Source organism: Paramacrobiotus metropolitanus, unplaced genomic scaffold (assembly GCF_019649055.1).
Source record: "Paramacrobiotus metropolitanus isolate TYO unplaced genomic scaffold, Prichtersi_v1.0 Parri_scaffold0000178, whole genome shotgun sequence".
NCBI lineage: Eukaryota > Metazoa > Tardigrada > Eutardigrada > Parachela > Macrobiotidae > Paramacrobiotus > Paramacrobiotus metropolitanus.
In genome coordinates this window covers 170,558-188,666 of record NW_026570398.1, presented here as the reverse complement: position 1 = coordinate 188,666, position 18,109 = coordinate 170,558, and positions in this window count along the sequence as shown.

The following is an 18,109-nucleotide window of genomic DNA, read 5'->3' as shown; positions in this document are numbered from 1 at the left end:
AAGGAGTGGCAACAATCAGTCCACCAGAAGACGCAGGAGATTATCAAGCTCAACACGGAGCTGATCGATATGACCCAAACGGTGATGACAAGAGAAGATGAGGTCACCCAGACGAAAAATCAACTGAAAGCAGCCGTCGAGGAATACACGAAGCTGGAAAGGGATGTGACCCAGTTGGCGGAACACATTAAAAGGTGGAGAATGACACTGAAAAGGTCATTCAGGAGAAGACTTTCCAACTCCACCAACATATGTTAAAGGTCAACGAGGAGAATCAGAACTTGAAAACGGAGAGAAAGGAAGTCAGTTGAAAGTCCGTCGCCTTGAGGATGAGAATAAGGCGCTTGTTATGTCTAATAAGCACAAAGATGAACAGCTGCAATATGGAGTTAGGACTTCAACAGTGGAGTCGCCCCGCCCAGTTACAGCAAGGCGCACGAAATGGGCACGGGCAAAAGCTTCCACTTTGATATGCCGCTACGAACCGGTACTGGCAGAGGAAGTGTCAAAAACGAAAAGGACGGGGAAAAGGTCAAAGGATGACAAGGAGCCACCATCGGAAACTTATTCCCATTGAGTCGAGTGATCCCACCCAATTTCATCCACATATTGAAACAAAATGTTTATCGATGAAGGGAGGATAGACCGTCTAGCCGGCAGAACGCCCAAGGAAGTCCCGCTACGGAAAAGCGAAGCGAAATAAGGACGATGATAGTGACTCCAGTACGGCAGAAGACAATGATGCGACACAGAGATTAGTGAACGAAAACACCACTCATGACCTTTGACGGCAGTCGTGACACAGTGAATGGGTGGACACAACTGGTGAAAGAAACCCAAAGACGTACCACCTCACCGACGACCAGATATTAATTGAGATAGCCAGCGCGGTGAAAGGACCAGCGAAAACCTGGTTCGAAGGAGAGAGAGATCGCACTCCAGGAGAGCAGAATATACAATAACGGAATGGATGGCCAAATTCAAAGATGAATATGGAGATCGAGATGAAGAAGTCTTGGCTTACGAGAAGCCTATGCAAAAGAAATTGAACTCGGAAAAGAATCGCTTGACCAGTTTTATCAAGCGATGATGATTCAAAGCGAAAAGGATCATCACTGAAAAGCAAGCAGTCGGTTTCCTGATCGAAGGATGTAGAGTGGACAGTGAACTCTACAAAGCACTGCGCGCATAAAAGTGCAGGACTCCAACCGAGTAAGATTTCTTCCGTCACTGGTCAGCGGGAGAAGATAAATATAAAGCGCCTAAAGGTCAACGTAATCAGGAATACGTGACCATCCGCCAAGGTCAAGTCGAAATGTACCGCAACAGAGGATGGCAGCTGCACCAGTCCAGCAGCCGGTCGAATACCGCAGGAGGCGCCGGCAGAGAGGTCACAAAGAAGTGACCTTTATCGACAGTCAGACCGGGCAACCGTTAACATACGCAATGGTGGCGGCGATACAGGCAGCAGCTCAGGTGAGACCAGTAGCCCAGAATGTGGCTCCCAGAATGTAGCCCCACCTGCACCTCAGAATATGGTCTATGAATGTCGGGTTACCACAACAAGGAGGGGTAACGGAAACTTTGGCGGAAATGGATACGGAAACGGAAATTGGAATGGAGGTCAAGGAAACTTCCAGAATCAGGGACAAGGTCAAGGTCAAAGGAAACTTCAGAGGAAACCAACAGCAACAAGGGTCACGAACTGAATTCAAGTTCCAGATGATTGACGGATGGGTGGCGAACAACGCGCAGATGTGCCAGTACTGTATGTACGGCAACCATCAGACACAGGGGTGCAAGTTCGCCAATACACCACCAGAACAGAACCCGAATCTGTTTGCCTTTAACGAGTGGCAACGCCTCCGAGCTATAGGTGGCTGGCGCCCAGCGGTCGCAAACGGATATGACCTCATCACCCAATGGTATCAGCACAAAGCAAACTTCCAAAACCAACAAGGGAATGGAAACGGGAACTATGGAAATGGAAATGGCGGTGGCCAGAACGGTGGCTACGGCCGTGGTGGCTTCGGCCGCGGCGGCTTCAGAGGAAGAAACAGAGGCTTCGGCCGCGGAAACTTCAGAGGAGGCCAAAACAATGGCGGCGGCCAAGGAAACTACCAACAGGGTGGCGGCCAATATAATAACGGTGGCGGACAGAATCCTAACCCGGCAAATGATATCGGACAACAACAGGGAAATGTGCAGGGCGCGCAACAAGGAGGGGCGCCGGTTCAGGGAAACGGGCAAGATCAGTAGGCACCGGTGAGCCTACTGATCGACCCGACCCTAAACCACCGGATAAAAGGGAAAGGTCACCACTGCAGAATGGTACTGCAGTGAATGTGACCACTGCAACGGCTATATGGATGCCGTCAGCGAAAAAGCAAAATGGACCGGCTATATGGATGCCGCAACCACAAGAAACGGCTAGATGGATGCCGCCACAGCAAAGAGAAACGGCTATATGGATGCCGTCATCGCAAAAAGGAAATGGAACGGTTATAGGGATACCGTCACAGAATCAAAGGTCACCGCAGAATGGTACTGCGAGTGGAAACGCGCAACGGGACCAAAGGTCACCGCAGAATGGTACTGCGAGTGGAAATTGTCGTGACGGTAGCGCGACACTGCAAAAAGTGCAGCAAAATGAAAGGTCACCGTATTGCAGCGAGAAAGTGTTAGCTGAACGTCGTGCATTACGTAATGCCAAGATTCGACAAGCGCTGTTAAACCAAAAGAAACCGCAAACTGATACCGCAGAAGAAGTGGAAATGCACCACGAATGGTTTCGGAAACAGATAAATGGCAAATCGAAAGACCAAAATTCACCACCGCAGAACGATACTGCGCAAGAGGAAAATGAGCAACACGCGAAATTCCGGAAATTTTTGGCAGAAAACGATAAGGCGAAGGAGCCAAGTTGCGATTGTTACGGGGAGCCAAAGCCAAAGTTTTGGAATTGTTCAGAAGACGAAGAAGAGAAGCGAATAAGGCAAGAATGGATTAAGCAGAATATCAACGTTATTAGTAAAGATGAAAGGTCACCTTCTGTTGGAAAAGTCCAAGTGAAAGGTCAAGGAGCGAGTGCGAATGTGAAAGGTCACGGCGACAGCGTCGTGTTAAAAGGTCAAGAAACAGACTTGACACTGCGAACAGCGCAGCAAAAGAATAATGAAATGGCACAGAACTCCGACGACTCACTTGTGGACGCAGTAACACTACAACAGAAGGAGAAGTGGCAAAAAGTGGCCTACAGACCGAACGGCAATCACGGGATGTGGATACCCGTAACGCCAAAAGCAAAGCAGAAAGCGAGAATGTCACAAGAGGACTACTGGGACATGCAACAGTTGCGAACGCAATGTGAAAGAAAGCGACTGGAAGAGTTGGTTACCGGGAAACCAGCGCAAGGGTCACCGAACCCAGTCCCAGTATTCAATCCAGAGGAATATAAGAAGACATTCGCTGACTGGAATCATTCACGTAATGCTCCACCACAGGATAAACCGCCGAATTATGGAGAAAAAGTCCCCATACAAAAGCTGACGAACGGCGGATTTGTCATGAAGCGCAACGAAAGGTCACAGGACTTAGCGCAAAATGAACAAAAGGACGGTCAAATGAGATGGCGCAAACGCAACAGAGTAGCGCAGTTGAAAGGTCACGGGACTTATCGCAAGCACTGCAAAAGGATGCCAATGACAAGTCACCAGCCCGAACAGACGGGATGTCTTCGCAAATTGATCAACGAAAACGAACAATGAAGTGTCTGCAAAGTGATCGAATGGATGACCGAAAAGGGATATGACATGGTTACATATGAAAGGTCACCAGATGAGATGAAAGATAGCGAAGAAGACGAACTGAAGCAAGCGGACCAAATAACAAGTGAAGTCATTGAGAAGCTGAGAGATAAACGAAATGAAAACCGTAAAGAGGAACTGATCCATCAGACGATAAATGAAGTGACTAAAGGTCACATGGGATAGCACAAAAGCAAATGAGCAAGTGCAGAATGTGGAAAGGTCACCAGTGGTAAAATGGCTACAGAGAAGCGAACAAATAAAGAAAAGCCGCGAAAATATTACGATGTTCGGACTAATGTTCCACATAGGATTGATAAGTTGAGCGAGATACTGAAAGGTCATAGCACTCCAGCAAAAGGACAAGTGCTTCCCGATATGGATCCAGGACCAGTATCGCTCATTCCCTGTGAAATGTAAGATTCACACTTTGAAGATTCAAAACGGAAAATTGCCCAAGAGAATTGAAGCATACACACGAAGTGAAAGTGGGAGACATAAAGGTCAACGCAATGTTGGACACCGGCGCTGAGACGTCGCTGATCAGCAAACCGTTTTGCGAGAAGAATGGACTTCATATGCTCCCATTGCCACCAGACAGATTGGTGAAAATAAACGGAATTAGCGGAACGTCAGGATTCCTGGTGACGCATTACTGCGTAGCACCAGTGACCTTAAGGAAGAAGACAAGCGAACATTCATTCTACGTCCGACCGAAGTGTGACGACGTACAAGTGTTATTGGGATTTGACTTCTTGGAAAAGAAATTCGTACTGATGGATAATGAAGGTGAAGAAGAAAAAGAAGATGACCCCAAACCAGTCGCCAAAGTTCAAGTCGGAAAGGTCACCGAACTTGTAAAACAGACGGGAAATGCTCAAACGGTTAATAAAACGCTAATCCCAGTACCAGAGGCACCGGGAAACGAAAAGAAAAAGATGACGCGAAAAGAATTGTCACCATTTGAGCAGTTGCAAATGATTCAGCAGGAGATCGAAAAGACATTAAATCGGACTATGCTGACACAAAGGAAGAGAAAAGTCATCCCAGTACCAGAGGCACCAGGAATGACAAAAGTGCAGCAGAACAGATTATCCAGTACCAGAGGCACCGGAGAAAAGAAAAAAAAAAAGAAAAGAAGTAGACAACACACGGAAGAAGAGATCGGAAATGAGGAAAAGAAAGTGAAAAGTTATCCAGTACCAGAGGCACTGGGAAAGGAAGACGAAAGGTCACCAGCAACTGAGAACTTGGAACCAGGCGTAATTCGAACCTTTTCGAACCACGATCTGCTACCCAAAATGAAAGGCTACCAGATAAAGCCAAAGAGGAAGTAACAGAACGTGACTCTCAAAGGAACCCTTTTCGAACCACGACCTGCTACCGAAAGGTCACCAACGATTGAAGAGATAATTGCCACACAGAAAGAAGCGGCAGTTGCAGCGAAACAATCTCTTGTGCCAGACATGGAGTGGGCAAAGCCTATCCCAGTACCAGAGGCACTGGAAATAAAGACGGCTAAAGTGGGGAAGGATAAAAGAGTGAAAGGTTACGAGTTTTGAAACGAATAGTTGAAGAGGAACAGATGTTTACAAGCGAAATCCGCGACAAGGCACTCGAACAATTGAAAGGTCACCGAACAGAAAAGAACCAGAGGTCATTGAAATATCCTCTGAGGATAAAAGCGTGACTCCAATCGAATGTGAGGAAGATACCACAGTACAGGAACAGGTTAAACCTGAAGCGAGTCAAAGGACATTAACTCCAGAAGAACGAGCCGGGAGTTGTCACCACGGTTACTTTGAGGATCCGTGCAGAGTGCAACCACAATGGGAATGCGCGGAATGTTGTGAAAATGCCTCTCAAGATGACCCTTCAGAATGGCCAAGATGTAATGCCGCATTAGCAGACCTTAAAGGTCATGCCCAAAAGAAAGCGAAAAGCATCATGCGGACAAACGAAATGTGGAAACCACACATCGAACGGTATCATTGGAATAGATATCGAACGTGGTTGTCATGTGTGGAAAGTTTTATAATTGGAAGAGGCAGATGGCTAAACCATTGGTTGCAACGTGTCGAGAAAGGAATCCAAGATCCTCTCGATCCGGTAGCAACAGAAAGGAGATTTGAACGAGAGATAGAAGAAATGACCGAGGAAGGAGAAATGTGGGAAGAAGCGAGAGTTGACCTTTTCTGGGACTTCCGTGTGAACCACATGTATAAAGGTGAAGGAGAACGATCATCTTCCCGGCAGGACTTGGTACACCTGTCTACGAATCACTTGAAGTGTACTACAACGCGTTAAAAGAGGGAAACGAAAAAGCATTCGAGAAATACTGGAAGAAATTCGAGGAAGAAATCCCCAAATTTGACGTAAAAGAGATGCGAGAACTACAGGTTACCCGGAAAAGAAGGTTACCGGGATTAGTGCAAAAGAAAAAGGTGACCTTTGCACCAGATCCAGATGGAGTGGACTACCCAGAACGAGGTGGTGATACATGGTGCATGTATGAAACGATTCCGAATGATGAATGGGTCACCGAAGAACTGATGGCAAACTGCATTTTCGTTGGTCCTAAACGACCTAAAGGTTACGAAACAGTTCAACAGGATGAAAACAATAAAGGGACTGTCAAAGAAGCAGAGAAAGAGAACCAGTTAAAGAGATAGCCGAAGGACAATCGAATGAAACAGAAGAAAGTTCAAAGTCGGCTTTCGATATTGCGCAGATGTTAACGGACAGAGGTGAAATGTGGAAAAGGTTTAAAGAGGAAGTTGAAAGGATATCGAACGAACAACAAAACCCAGTAACTGAGGCAAAAAACGGGAAAGGTCACTCGATAACGGTGAGGAATGTCCGCCGGTCGAGTTGACCGAAAAGCCATTAACGAGCCGCGAAGAAATAAATGAACTGGAAAAGTCAAAATCGGACGAAGAAAGGTCAAACTCCGACCAATCAGAAAGGTCACCAACGAGAATTCGGGTAGCAAGGAGTCACCCAAGAGTCGCCGCACGAAATGGGCGAAAGGCAAAAGAAGGGACAAACCCTGCTCAAAAATTCGAAAGCGAAAAACTTAGCGATTCGCGGGAAAACGAAAGTGACCTTTCATCAGAAGATGAAGGAGTTGATGAGCGTCCACTCGAAAAAGGCTGACAAAGGTCAAGCCACTGCACAAGAATATGAGAGCAGTAACTCCGACTCCGAGTGGACGAGTTCAAGCGATAACTCAACAACTTCGGAAGATTCAGGTGTAAGTGACCTTTCGGAGCAAGAGGATTTAATGGACTTGGATGAAGATGACGAAGTAGATGAGGAAAAAGAAAAGGATATTAAAGTCAGAAGATTGAAAGTGGAAAAAGCTAGAATGTCGAAGGACGTGATCAAAGTCTACAGCGACCAACGAATCAAGTTGAAACCGTCAAACTGCACACGTGTAAAGGTCAAGATGGGAAAATATGCACCGGCACAAAACAAGTTGATGTTTACACCGGTCCCACAAGTGGAAACTGAAGTGCAACCGTTGGCAGGAGTGACGGACCACAGGGGAAAATACTTCGAAATCGTTATCGCAAATCACAGTAGCAAATACCGAATCGTGAAGAAAAATCAGCTTCTCGGCTACGTTGAGCCGTATGAACATATGGAGAATGTAAAGGTCAACGCAGGGACAGTAAAGAACGTACTCGAAGACCCTGAGGTGGATGAGACAACGAAAGCTGAACTTAAAAAGATAATCGAAAACCTGAAATTGGGACCTGACCTTACCCAAGAGCAGAAAAACGACGTGTACAACGCGTTTTGGGAATTCTGGAAAGTCTTACCCACATCAAAGAAACCGTATGGAGATGTGAAAGGGGGTCACCCACGTAATTGATACGGGAGATGCGAAACCAGTAAAATGTAACCCGGCCAGAACGAGTTGGACAGGCCGCGAGTTTATAACAAAGCATATCGAAGAGATGTTGGCACAAGATGTAATTGAACCGTCAGACGCCGAGTGGAGTTTCCCAGTCGTATTGGCAGTAAAGAAAAATGGCGACGGAACAATGGGAACAAGATTTTGCGTCAATTACATCATGCTTAACAAGCTAACGAGAAAGAATAATTACCCGTTACCAAATCCGGATGAGTTGCTCGACGCGTGCGCAGGCAACAAATATTACGGAAAAATGGACTTACAAAGTGGATTCTGGCAGATCCCAATGGATCCAGCGTCAATCAACAAGACGACCTTTGTAACACAAGATGGAATGTACCGATTTAAAAGGATGCCATTTGGCGTATGCAACGGACCAGCAACATTTCAATTGTGTATGGACAAAGTACTTTCGAAAGCGAAAAGAAAGGGTTGCGTTTTCGGGTATATCGACGACGTGATCTTCGCCGGAAAAACTTGGGAAATTTTCATGCAGAATCTGCGAAATGTTTTAATGAGTCTGGTGGAAGCGGGATTCACGATTAAGCCAACGAAATGCGAATTTGGAATGAGACAAATGGGATTTCTGGGTCATATACTCAGCGAGGACGGAATTCGTATGGACCCGGAAAAGGTCACCGCGGTCTCAGAGTTCAAACGGCCTCAAACAGAAAGGCAGTTAAGGTCATTCCTTGGACTGGCGAATTATTATCGCAAGTTCATAATGGGATACGCACAGAAGACTTGCCACTTGTATGAGTTGCTGAGACAAGATAAACACGTGAAAAGGACTGGACGGCAGTACATGAAGAAGAGTTCAATAGTTTGAAGAAGTTGTTGTGTGAAGGTCCAGTACTGGCAAAGTTTGACCCGCGAAACCGACCGTCATTGAATGCGACGCGAGCAAAGAAGGAATCGGAGCCGTACTGTCACAAGATGGACATCCGATCGCGTACGCCAGTCGTGTCCTACATGGAGCGGAGAAAGAATTACGGTGTAACAGAATGGGAATGTCTGGCAGTTGTGTTCGCTGTCAGGAAATTCAAGCCGTACATTGATTATGCTGGAATTCACCGTAAGGACGGATCATCAGGCGCTGACCAATTTGCTAAGGTCAGAGACGAACAAAGTTGGAATGAACCCGCGTTTGACAAGATGGGCAATGGCATTACAAGGTCACCAATTTAAAATCGAATACAAACCGGGAAAATATTGTGACAACGCGGACGCGTTATCAAGAGCGCCAATTGAAGGTCCGACGTGTCACGAAGAAGAATTTGACGAGATTCCGAATTTCGAGGATTACAAGAAGGAGTTTGATACGAAGGAACCGGCAATTGAAGTTGGACAGCTGTTCCTGCAGATGGTGGAACAGAGGGAGAAACGATTAAAGGTCACTTCAGCTACGGCGAACGAGTCGGCTGAAAACGAAGCAAAAGTGAACCGAGTGAGAAGCTGGTTGCCCGCCGTTAGTGACTTAAAGGTCACCGGACTTGACGCGGAATCTCAAATGCAGAATGGAAAGGTCACGGGACTTGATGATAGAGCGGAGAATAGAGATGACCTTTGGGAAACGGACAAAGTGGCACAAGCGTTGAACGAATGCCCAATCAAACTGTTGAGATTCCCAAAACAGGCGAAAAAGCGGTATAAACCGTTACCACGATGCAAGGTCATCAAGGATTGGAATGAACTCAGTACAGCGACAGTTCGCATTGTCAACCTGCAAGGTGACGAAGAAGAGGTTGATGACTCAAACTTGCAATTGCGGAATAAACAGTTGAAAGATCCCCATCTGGCAATGATCATAGACGAATTGGAACACCTACCAGACGCGGAAACAAGATCGAAATTTGAAGTGCATTACCAGTTATGGAATGGTATATTATACCGAGTAAAGGATAAAAATGGAAAACTTGAAAGGTCATATGTTGTACCGTTGTCAATGCGAAGAGCAATAATCCACGCATTGCACGACGAGAAAGCAGCGGGACATCTGGGATTTGAGAAAACATTGTCAGCAATAAGACTCCGATATTACTGGGACAGGATGAGTACAGACGTGAAGAATTACATACTCGCCTGTCAAGGATGTCAGTTCCGTAAAACACCGAGGAAATGTCCACCTGGAAAATTGCAAGAGATTAAAGTGGGACATCCGTTCTTCCGAGTATATGCTGACTTGAAAGGACCTTTGTTACCGACGAAGAAACGTGGATACAAGTACATAGCGGTGTTTATCGACCAACTGACGAAATATGTGATTGCGGTACCAATGAAAACAGCAACGGCTAAAGAATTCGCTAAAGTGTTCGTGAAGCACGTGATATTGGTACACGGAGCACCGCACATCCTGCATACGGATCGCGGACGACACTTTACAGCTGAAGTATTGGCAAAGGTCACCAATGTGTTTAAAATTAAACACACATTTGGAACGGCGTATCACCCAGAAGGTCAAGGCCAAGTGGAGAGACAGATGCAGACGATTGCTGATGGCTTGGCGCAATACCTAAAAGCGGGAAATGAGCGAAAGTTTAACAAGTATCTCCCATATGTTATTTCGGCGATGAACAGAGTCGTGCACGCCACAACGGGATATTCAGCATACTATATGCTACACGGCAGAGAAATGACAATGCCGGAAGATGTGGTTACAAAAACGAATATACCCGATGATTACGGAACTCCAGACGAATGGGTGGAGACCATGAAAAGAACTTGACCTTTGCCGAAGAAGTGGCGAGATGTAACATCAAAGACGCATATGAGAAAAATGCGGAAATTTATAATAAGAAGAAATCAGACCGAATTTCAAAGTGGGCGATTTGGTACTTATACGACTTCCAAAAGATACTAAACAAGGGAAAAAAGAAAACCAGTCGGACTTCAAGTCGAAATACGATAAAGTGTGGAAAATTCTTAGCTTCCCGCGAACAAACGAAGCGGAGGTCATCGAGCAGAATCCGAAGAAGGAAGCGGATCTAAAAGTGGTTTCCATTGATCGGTTAAAGCCGTGGCATCCGCCATTACCCGACGAGAAAGATTCGCAACGAACGTTGAACGAAAAAGAAACGGAAGAAGCCGAGCTTGCTTCGAAAAATGGTACCAATCAATTTTTCGAACCACCTCTGCTACCTGAAAGGGAAAAAGTGGATAAGGGCGCAGAGCATACTCCTCAAAAGAACCTTTTTCGAACCACCTCCGCTACCTGAAATGGAAAAAGAAAACAAATCTACAAAGAAAAGAGGAAGAAAGAAGAAAGAGGATAAGGATTTCGAAACAGCAGTCACAATCAAGTTGAACGCGGAGGCTGGTAATTTGGCAGAAAGGTCACTGGAACAAGACAACGAACCGACCTCTAAAGTACCAGAGCGTACCTCCAAAAAGGACCTGCAACAATCCTTTTTCGAACCACGCACTGCTACCGAAGATAAGGATGACCTTTCGAAACAGCGTACGGACGCTGAGATGTCAGAGCGTGACCCGAATTTTTCGAACCACGCACTGTTACCGGTAATGAGAATGACCTCATAAAAAGAGAGAAGAGGAGATAGAAGCGGTCAAATCAAAAGCTGAACAATTGGGCCGTGATATAGCGAAAGCAATTAACGAGCGGAAAGCCAAACAGAAGAAAAAGAAACCGACCCCTACGGACTTATTGACCCAAAAGGCGAACCTGAGGATGCAGCCGAGAAAGAACTTCTTGATCGGATAACTAAAGGACGAGAGAACAAATAACCACATAGACATAAATAAGGGGTCACAATAAATTAAAAATAGGAGTCGGGAAGGCAAAAGAAAAGGTCACCACTGTGCAAAAAGTTAACTTTTATTGTTTCGTTTTATAGAAGGTAAGCACAGTTAATGGACAGATTGGAACGACAAAACTCGGATAATTCTGACTCGGAAAGTATTGGAAACCCACTAAAAGCATCAACACCTATAAGAATGGAAGGTGAATACGGCTATGACACTTCATATGGTGAAGGATCGACGTCGTCAGTGGGAACGGCTCAGAACGAACCTGGAACAAGTCAAGGAGGTTACTATGGCGGCCAGGGATATTACGTGTATCACGATCCAGGACAGCAGACGAGTTATCAGGACACGGTTAACTGGGTGCACCACGGCTCACCTGCCGGAACCCAGTATTCGGGACAAGTAACGGGCGCCCCGTATCAACCGTATCCAGGATCGTATACCCCACCGATGGGACCATCACAGATAATGATGGGACCGGCAAGAATGTTGATGCCGCCACCGCAACAGACTCCACCGAATCGATTTACGGGACATGGAGGATTCAGCGGAACTCCACCACGATCACAAAGGTCATCTCCGATATTACCGCCTTTTCCGGAGACGGGAGGCTTGTCACTGTCGGACATCGGAGCGCCTCGCATGAGAACACCGCAGCAACTTGGAGCGCAGCGCCCTCATCGTAATTCGCCACACAGAGGAGGAAGGCGACCGAGAGGCATTCTACCGTCACTGGGTCCAAACTTGGACGAGACTGGACCAGATGGTTTACGGCTTACGCCTCCAGGTGAACCTTCAATACACGCATACGCACCGAAGCTTCCTTTGGATTTGAGAGAAGACGACGCAAGCTTAAATATGATTCCGAATAAGGAGGACAAACTGACGGAAAACGATTTGGAAGCTATCCGAGAATTTAATCGAAAATGCCGCGAACTTTATAGAATTCACATGCGAGTTGAAGACGAGCACGCATGGTACGGAAAGTTGATCAGCCTGGAAGCCGTTATTAAACCATGTCATATCGCCCTGAAGGAAAAGACAAAACTGATTGAAAAGAGCGCAGGGAATACGCGATAAAAGTTGCGTCGATGTGGCAATACCACCCGTCGCTAAATGGTAGGCCATGGCCTTCGATCGTCGAAAAGATCCTTAAGTATCTTAAAGTGTTCCCGGAAACAAGACAGATGCATCCTACCAGCGTCGCGGGACCATCTAAACCCAGAGCTGAAAAAGATGCCCCGGTTGATGAAATGACGGACGAGGACCTTTTGGCCACAAAGCAGAAGATTGATGCCGTATTAACGGAACGAGCAGAAAGGTCACGGGCCAGCTCGGTTGCAGGATCAGGACGTGGACGTACTAGTTCGGTCACAGAACCATCCAGTGGCACCACGAAGAGTGGAAAAGAGTGAGATCACCGACGACAAGCCCAAAAGAAACTGATAAGAAAGGGCAGCGAACAAAGAAGCCCACAGAAAGCAAAGCAACACCAGCTGAGCCGGCAAAGCCACAGGCCCCGATTCCAGTGGGTAGAAAGAGTGTACCACCCACGCCGAAAGGAACAGAAGGTCAGATTCGATTCCCGAAGTGTAGAAGTTTCACGGCCAAATACACTGGGGAAGATCATAAAGAACGAAAGGTCACTGCACGAATAGTCGATAAGAAAACGAACAAAGAGATCGACTCGTATAATCCCCTCGCGGATAGGTCAGTCAAGGATGCCATTGGGAAAGAGTCAAAACGATAGTCAATGAGGCGCTACAGTTTATTCCTCCAGAAGAACGTCATAACCCAAGAGTTATCGTTCAGATGATGAAGCACGTGGTATCTAAAGTTGCAACCGAAGAAGATGCATGGATCCGTATCAAAGTGGGCACAGATGATGACCACTTGGCATATACATACACAACGGACGGCAAACTGTTGATCAAAGAGAGAACTCGCTCAAAACCGACGGCGGATCCAGATCCGAAGAAACGATCGTCAGATGATTATGAGTCGGTCCTGAGGTATACAGAGGCGACAAGCAGAAAGGTCACCCTCAGACTTTTCGCTGGTAATGGAGAAGCTGTGGAAACCATAACTGCGGTGATAGTGGACCCAATAACAGGAGACCCGGTCCCATATGCCCCATGGGATGTATCAGAAGAGAGCGCCCGAAATGCGAATCAGGCAGCTATTGACCAGCTATGGGATCTGATACCTGAAAGCGACCGAAAAGATGCCGTGGTTCAAGCGAGTACACTGATCAGCATGATGCGGCATCGAGCGGAAATCGATGGAGCACATTTCCGACTGACAAGACGAATGGAAGACGGGTCGTACAAAACGGTATTTTACGACGCTAAGAAGAACCCTTTGTGGGAGGTCGCCTCACAGGGATCTCCGAAAGAGACAAGACACTTGGAAATTCATCCCCCGGCACAAGAAGGCGGAGCCGGAGAGACGGAAGAGGCGCAGGGCACGCCGGCAAACGTAACCGAAACAGGAGGGGCCAGACGCTCGCTACAAAGAGTACTCGAGATTGCCCAAGGAAGTCATGAGCACCTTCAGTGTGATGAACCAAACTGTGGCTATTGTAATCCACCTGGTGACGACGAACCAGAGTCGGAAGACGAGGACCCACCTGAGGAAGAAGGCTCAGACGAAGAAATGGCCGACAAGCATAAAAAGCCCTCAAAAGCGAAGCCCTCAAAAGTCAAATCGAGAAAAGCGCCCAGATTGGAAGAGGCCATGAACCGTGACAAGGTTAAGAAAGGCGATTTTCTCAAGAAACGACGGGAGGAAGAAGATAAGAAGAAACGACAGGAGGAAGAAGATAAGAAGAAGAAGAGCGGTGACGAAAGCGATAGCACAAGCACCGGGAAGAAGAAAAGAGATGAACCAGCGTCGCATGATGTCGAGATATTGGACGAGTCAGTTGGCGAAGTTGAAGAAAGGTCATCGACACCTACGAAGTCAAAGAAAGTTATTCAATCGGCTACAGCAGAGCCATCAAAACTCAAAGGAAAGGTCATAGCGGTGAAACAAGCTGTCCCCATTGTCATTTCCGCATCCACGCCAAAGGAGCGCAAGGACAAACAGATTCGCGAAAAAGCGAAACGGGAGACGTCGCGTGAATCGGAGGCATCGGAAGTGAGCCTTCCAAGCACTTCGACGGTCAGTGCAAGGTCACACACGGACTCGAAAACGACACGATCAAGAACCACTGAACCAAGAAGCTTAGCGGAAGCTCTGGATAAAGGGAAAAAAGCAAAGAGCGAACCCGTTAAGACCAAAGGAAAGGGCAAGACAGTCACGAAAATCGACGCATTAGCGACGGTTAATTACACTGAACCAGATGGAGAGAGTGAACTGGACTTCACCTCAGACGAAGAATTTGATGGTCCCGATGATGATAATTTGAACACGGTCGATGAAGTAATCAGAGCGTATAACGGAGCTGAAAAGAATTTCACACGAATAAGAACAGCATCGGTGACATCCAAATTTAAAGCAGGCCTGAAGACGTATTTGAAGAAACAACATCGTAGCTTCACTAAACAAAAGTTCGACGTCGTATTGGAATTCGCGCGGAACGCAGGAAAACTTATACAGAAGCACCCGAGTTTCTCGTATGAAGCCAAGTTGTTCAGACCAGCCAGCTCGGATAAAGCGCTGACAACTCCGAATGAAGCGGTCCCAATGCGAGTAGAAAGGGCAATCGCAGGAATGACAAGCCCGTTAGGATCAACGAGTCACCGGATTAGCCAATACATCAACGCAGTTTGGAACGACGGAAATGGAATGATAAAGGAGATCGACACGGCAACCGAGCGCGTATTGCCAAAGTTGATTAAACAGAACGTCCTTGCCACGACAAACGCACATAAAGGACACCCGATCCGATACACGAGAGTCGGTCTAATACCACCGGAAAGACAGATCCACTGTAATATGTCCGACAGTCAGGACATGGAAAAGGTCACAGTTTCATCGAAGACAAAAGGCCCAATGGACTCGGAATCGGGAAGTGATGACGATACTACAACAACGGCTCCTTCTGGACTTACGACAGAAAAAGATGAACAGTCGAAAGGTCAAGAAACATCTGGAACTACCGCAGAAGATCAACCGAAAGGTCATGAGACGTCAGATAAACGGGAGAAAGAAAAGGTCATGCTCCCGATGGATAAGGCAGCGGCAGAAGCTGAAGCGGATTCGGCGCGCCAGGTGTTTCACAAATCACTGTTCATACCATTAAAGGACGTCTTTGAGAAGGAACGATCGAAGTCGGTCGGCGATTTAAAAGGTCAAGAGACTTTGCCACAGGAGGAGAAGAAGACAGCCGAACCAAAATCGGCGGGGTCATCATCAGGATCACTGGCAAAGCTGAGGATCGACGAGACAGCGACGGCTGACCCAACGGACTCGACATCCTCCCAGAAAAGTAGCGGTACACCGGCTAAGGAGGCTACAGATTACATGTTAGGGCCGGCATTGGACGTGAATAATCGTACATGGAACGAAGTCCAGAACGCGCTCCAGATCATCCGAGAAAAGAGATGCTTGGTACAGATCTGAAGAGACAAGTGGCAATAAATTCAGAACGGAAGGTCGTCACTTAACATGACTGAACGAGCTCTGAAACGAGCATATAAAGAAGGAAAGCTGGGATGTAAATACAATAAGGATAACAAAGTCGTTTACTACCTTCCGAAACAGGGCACGGAACGAACGCCCAGACTGAAAATGGAACTGGAGGCCTGGAAGATAGCCATCACAGATGTGGCTTTGGACGCCATCGGCGGTACAAATGGAGCGTCATGGAATGACCTTTCGAACTTCATGGCCGTCAATTATGAATTGGGAGAATTGAATATTGAAAGCGATAAGGAGTGGATTAAGAATGCCGTTGAAGCCTTGATCTCGGACGAAGTGCTTCATATTAAGCCAGATGGCCGAATCGATTTTAAGCCGTATAAACCATCGACGAAAGAATCCGAGTGAACTAATATAGTGTAATATGCAGCGAGTAATGAACCCTGCATATTACAGAAAAAGCATAAAACAGTTTAAAACGAAAGCGAAAAGTGTTACGAAAGGTCAACTGAAAGCAGTACTAGGACTAATAGAAAAGGTCACAGTAGTCAGAAAGTGCTGATAACGTGAGAAAGGTCACCACGTTACAGTGATAGAAAAGGCAACAGGAGCTAGGAAAGTCTCAGCTCAGTAACGGAATAGGCGTAAAAATGATAGAAAAGCCTTAACATGGAAAGGATTAACGTCGAAAAGGTTACTATGATGGATTGTTTTATAATTGCAGATTGAAGAGAAAGATGGCACAAAAAGGTCAAGCCCCTTCTAAACGTTCGGGAATGGCGGCAGACATCGATCAGTTTACGGGCTATAATCCAAAGTGTCCGGACTGCTTAAGGAACAACAAAAAGGTTGACAAGAAATTCCCTTGCTACACTTGTATTCACAAGCTGGAAGACCCACATACCGTCACGCTTGTTGGGGTCATGGAAGCCAAACGTGGGAACTTGGACGTTTTTCGAAATCTCATAAGCGCAAGAAATTACGGCAGCATCCCAGTAGAAGAGCGAATGCTATTCGAAGATCGTTATCGAGAAGCGATCCGAAACAACGAACCTGGCTGGGATGACACCTTGGAGCCGTTGAAGTGTCCACAGACAGACGCGTATCGGAAGAAATTTGAAGAAGACCAAGCGAAGATGCGAGCTCAGCAGATGGAAGACGAAATCCGCGCGAAAATTAATGCGGAAAATAAGAGAGCAAGTGAACAGGCTGCACGAGAGGGGCTTCCCAGCACATCGAGTTTAGTTGCACCTACGGGCATGGCCAGCCTTAATGAAGACGAAATGCAACTCGTACGACAGTCGCTTATCATACAAATTGAAACGATAACGAAAGATCCAGCTGCCATGTCAGACGAGATATTCAAAATGCTGTTGCGGGAGAAGAAACGACTTCAAGACGGGTTCGCGCCGGCACCCTACATAAAGAAGGAAGTCGAAAGACGTATGGATGACCTACGTAAATCTCGCCGAACCGAAAGCGATGTGCTGCAAGCACTCAGAAGTTTTAAACGGGACGAAGGTTTCATCGACCTCGATCGCCTCCGCATAGAGAAAGGTCACGCGGACATTCACGAACATGAACGGATTTCTGAAAGACAGCGAAAGGTCACGTGAACACTCGTGAAAGAACACGTGACTACTACAGCGAAAGGTCACGCGAACACTCTCGCGACCGATTAATGTGGTGGCGGAAGAGGATGGGTGCGCCATGGAAAATGAAGTAACAGAACAGGTGTTCAGAGGAAAATCGATACGGCAAAGATCTTGGCAACCCACAAGAGGACGTGAAGAGAAACGGCGTGCGGAGACATTCCGTACAGAACCCGAGAAGCAAGGACATCAGGTGCCGATGGGAGTTGCATTCCGGAATCGCAATCAAAATGTCAACACCTGAAAGGTCATGGGACAAAGACGCGAACAAACGCGGAATCGAACACCGACCTACAGGATAAAAGATGGCAACAGAGAGCTGTATTTTATGCGACCTTGATCAGGCGCAAGTAAAGGTCATCAAGCACTGAACGGAAGATTCACCC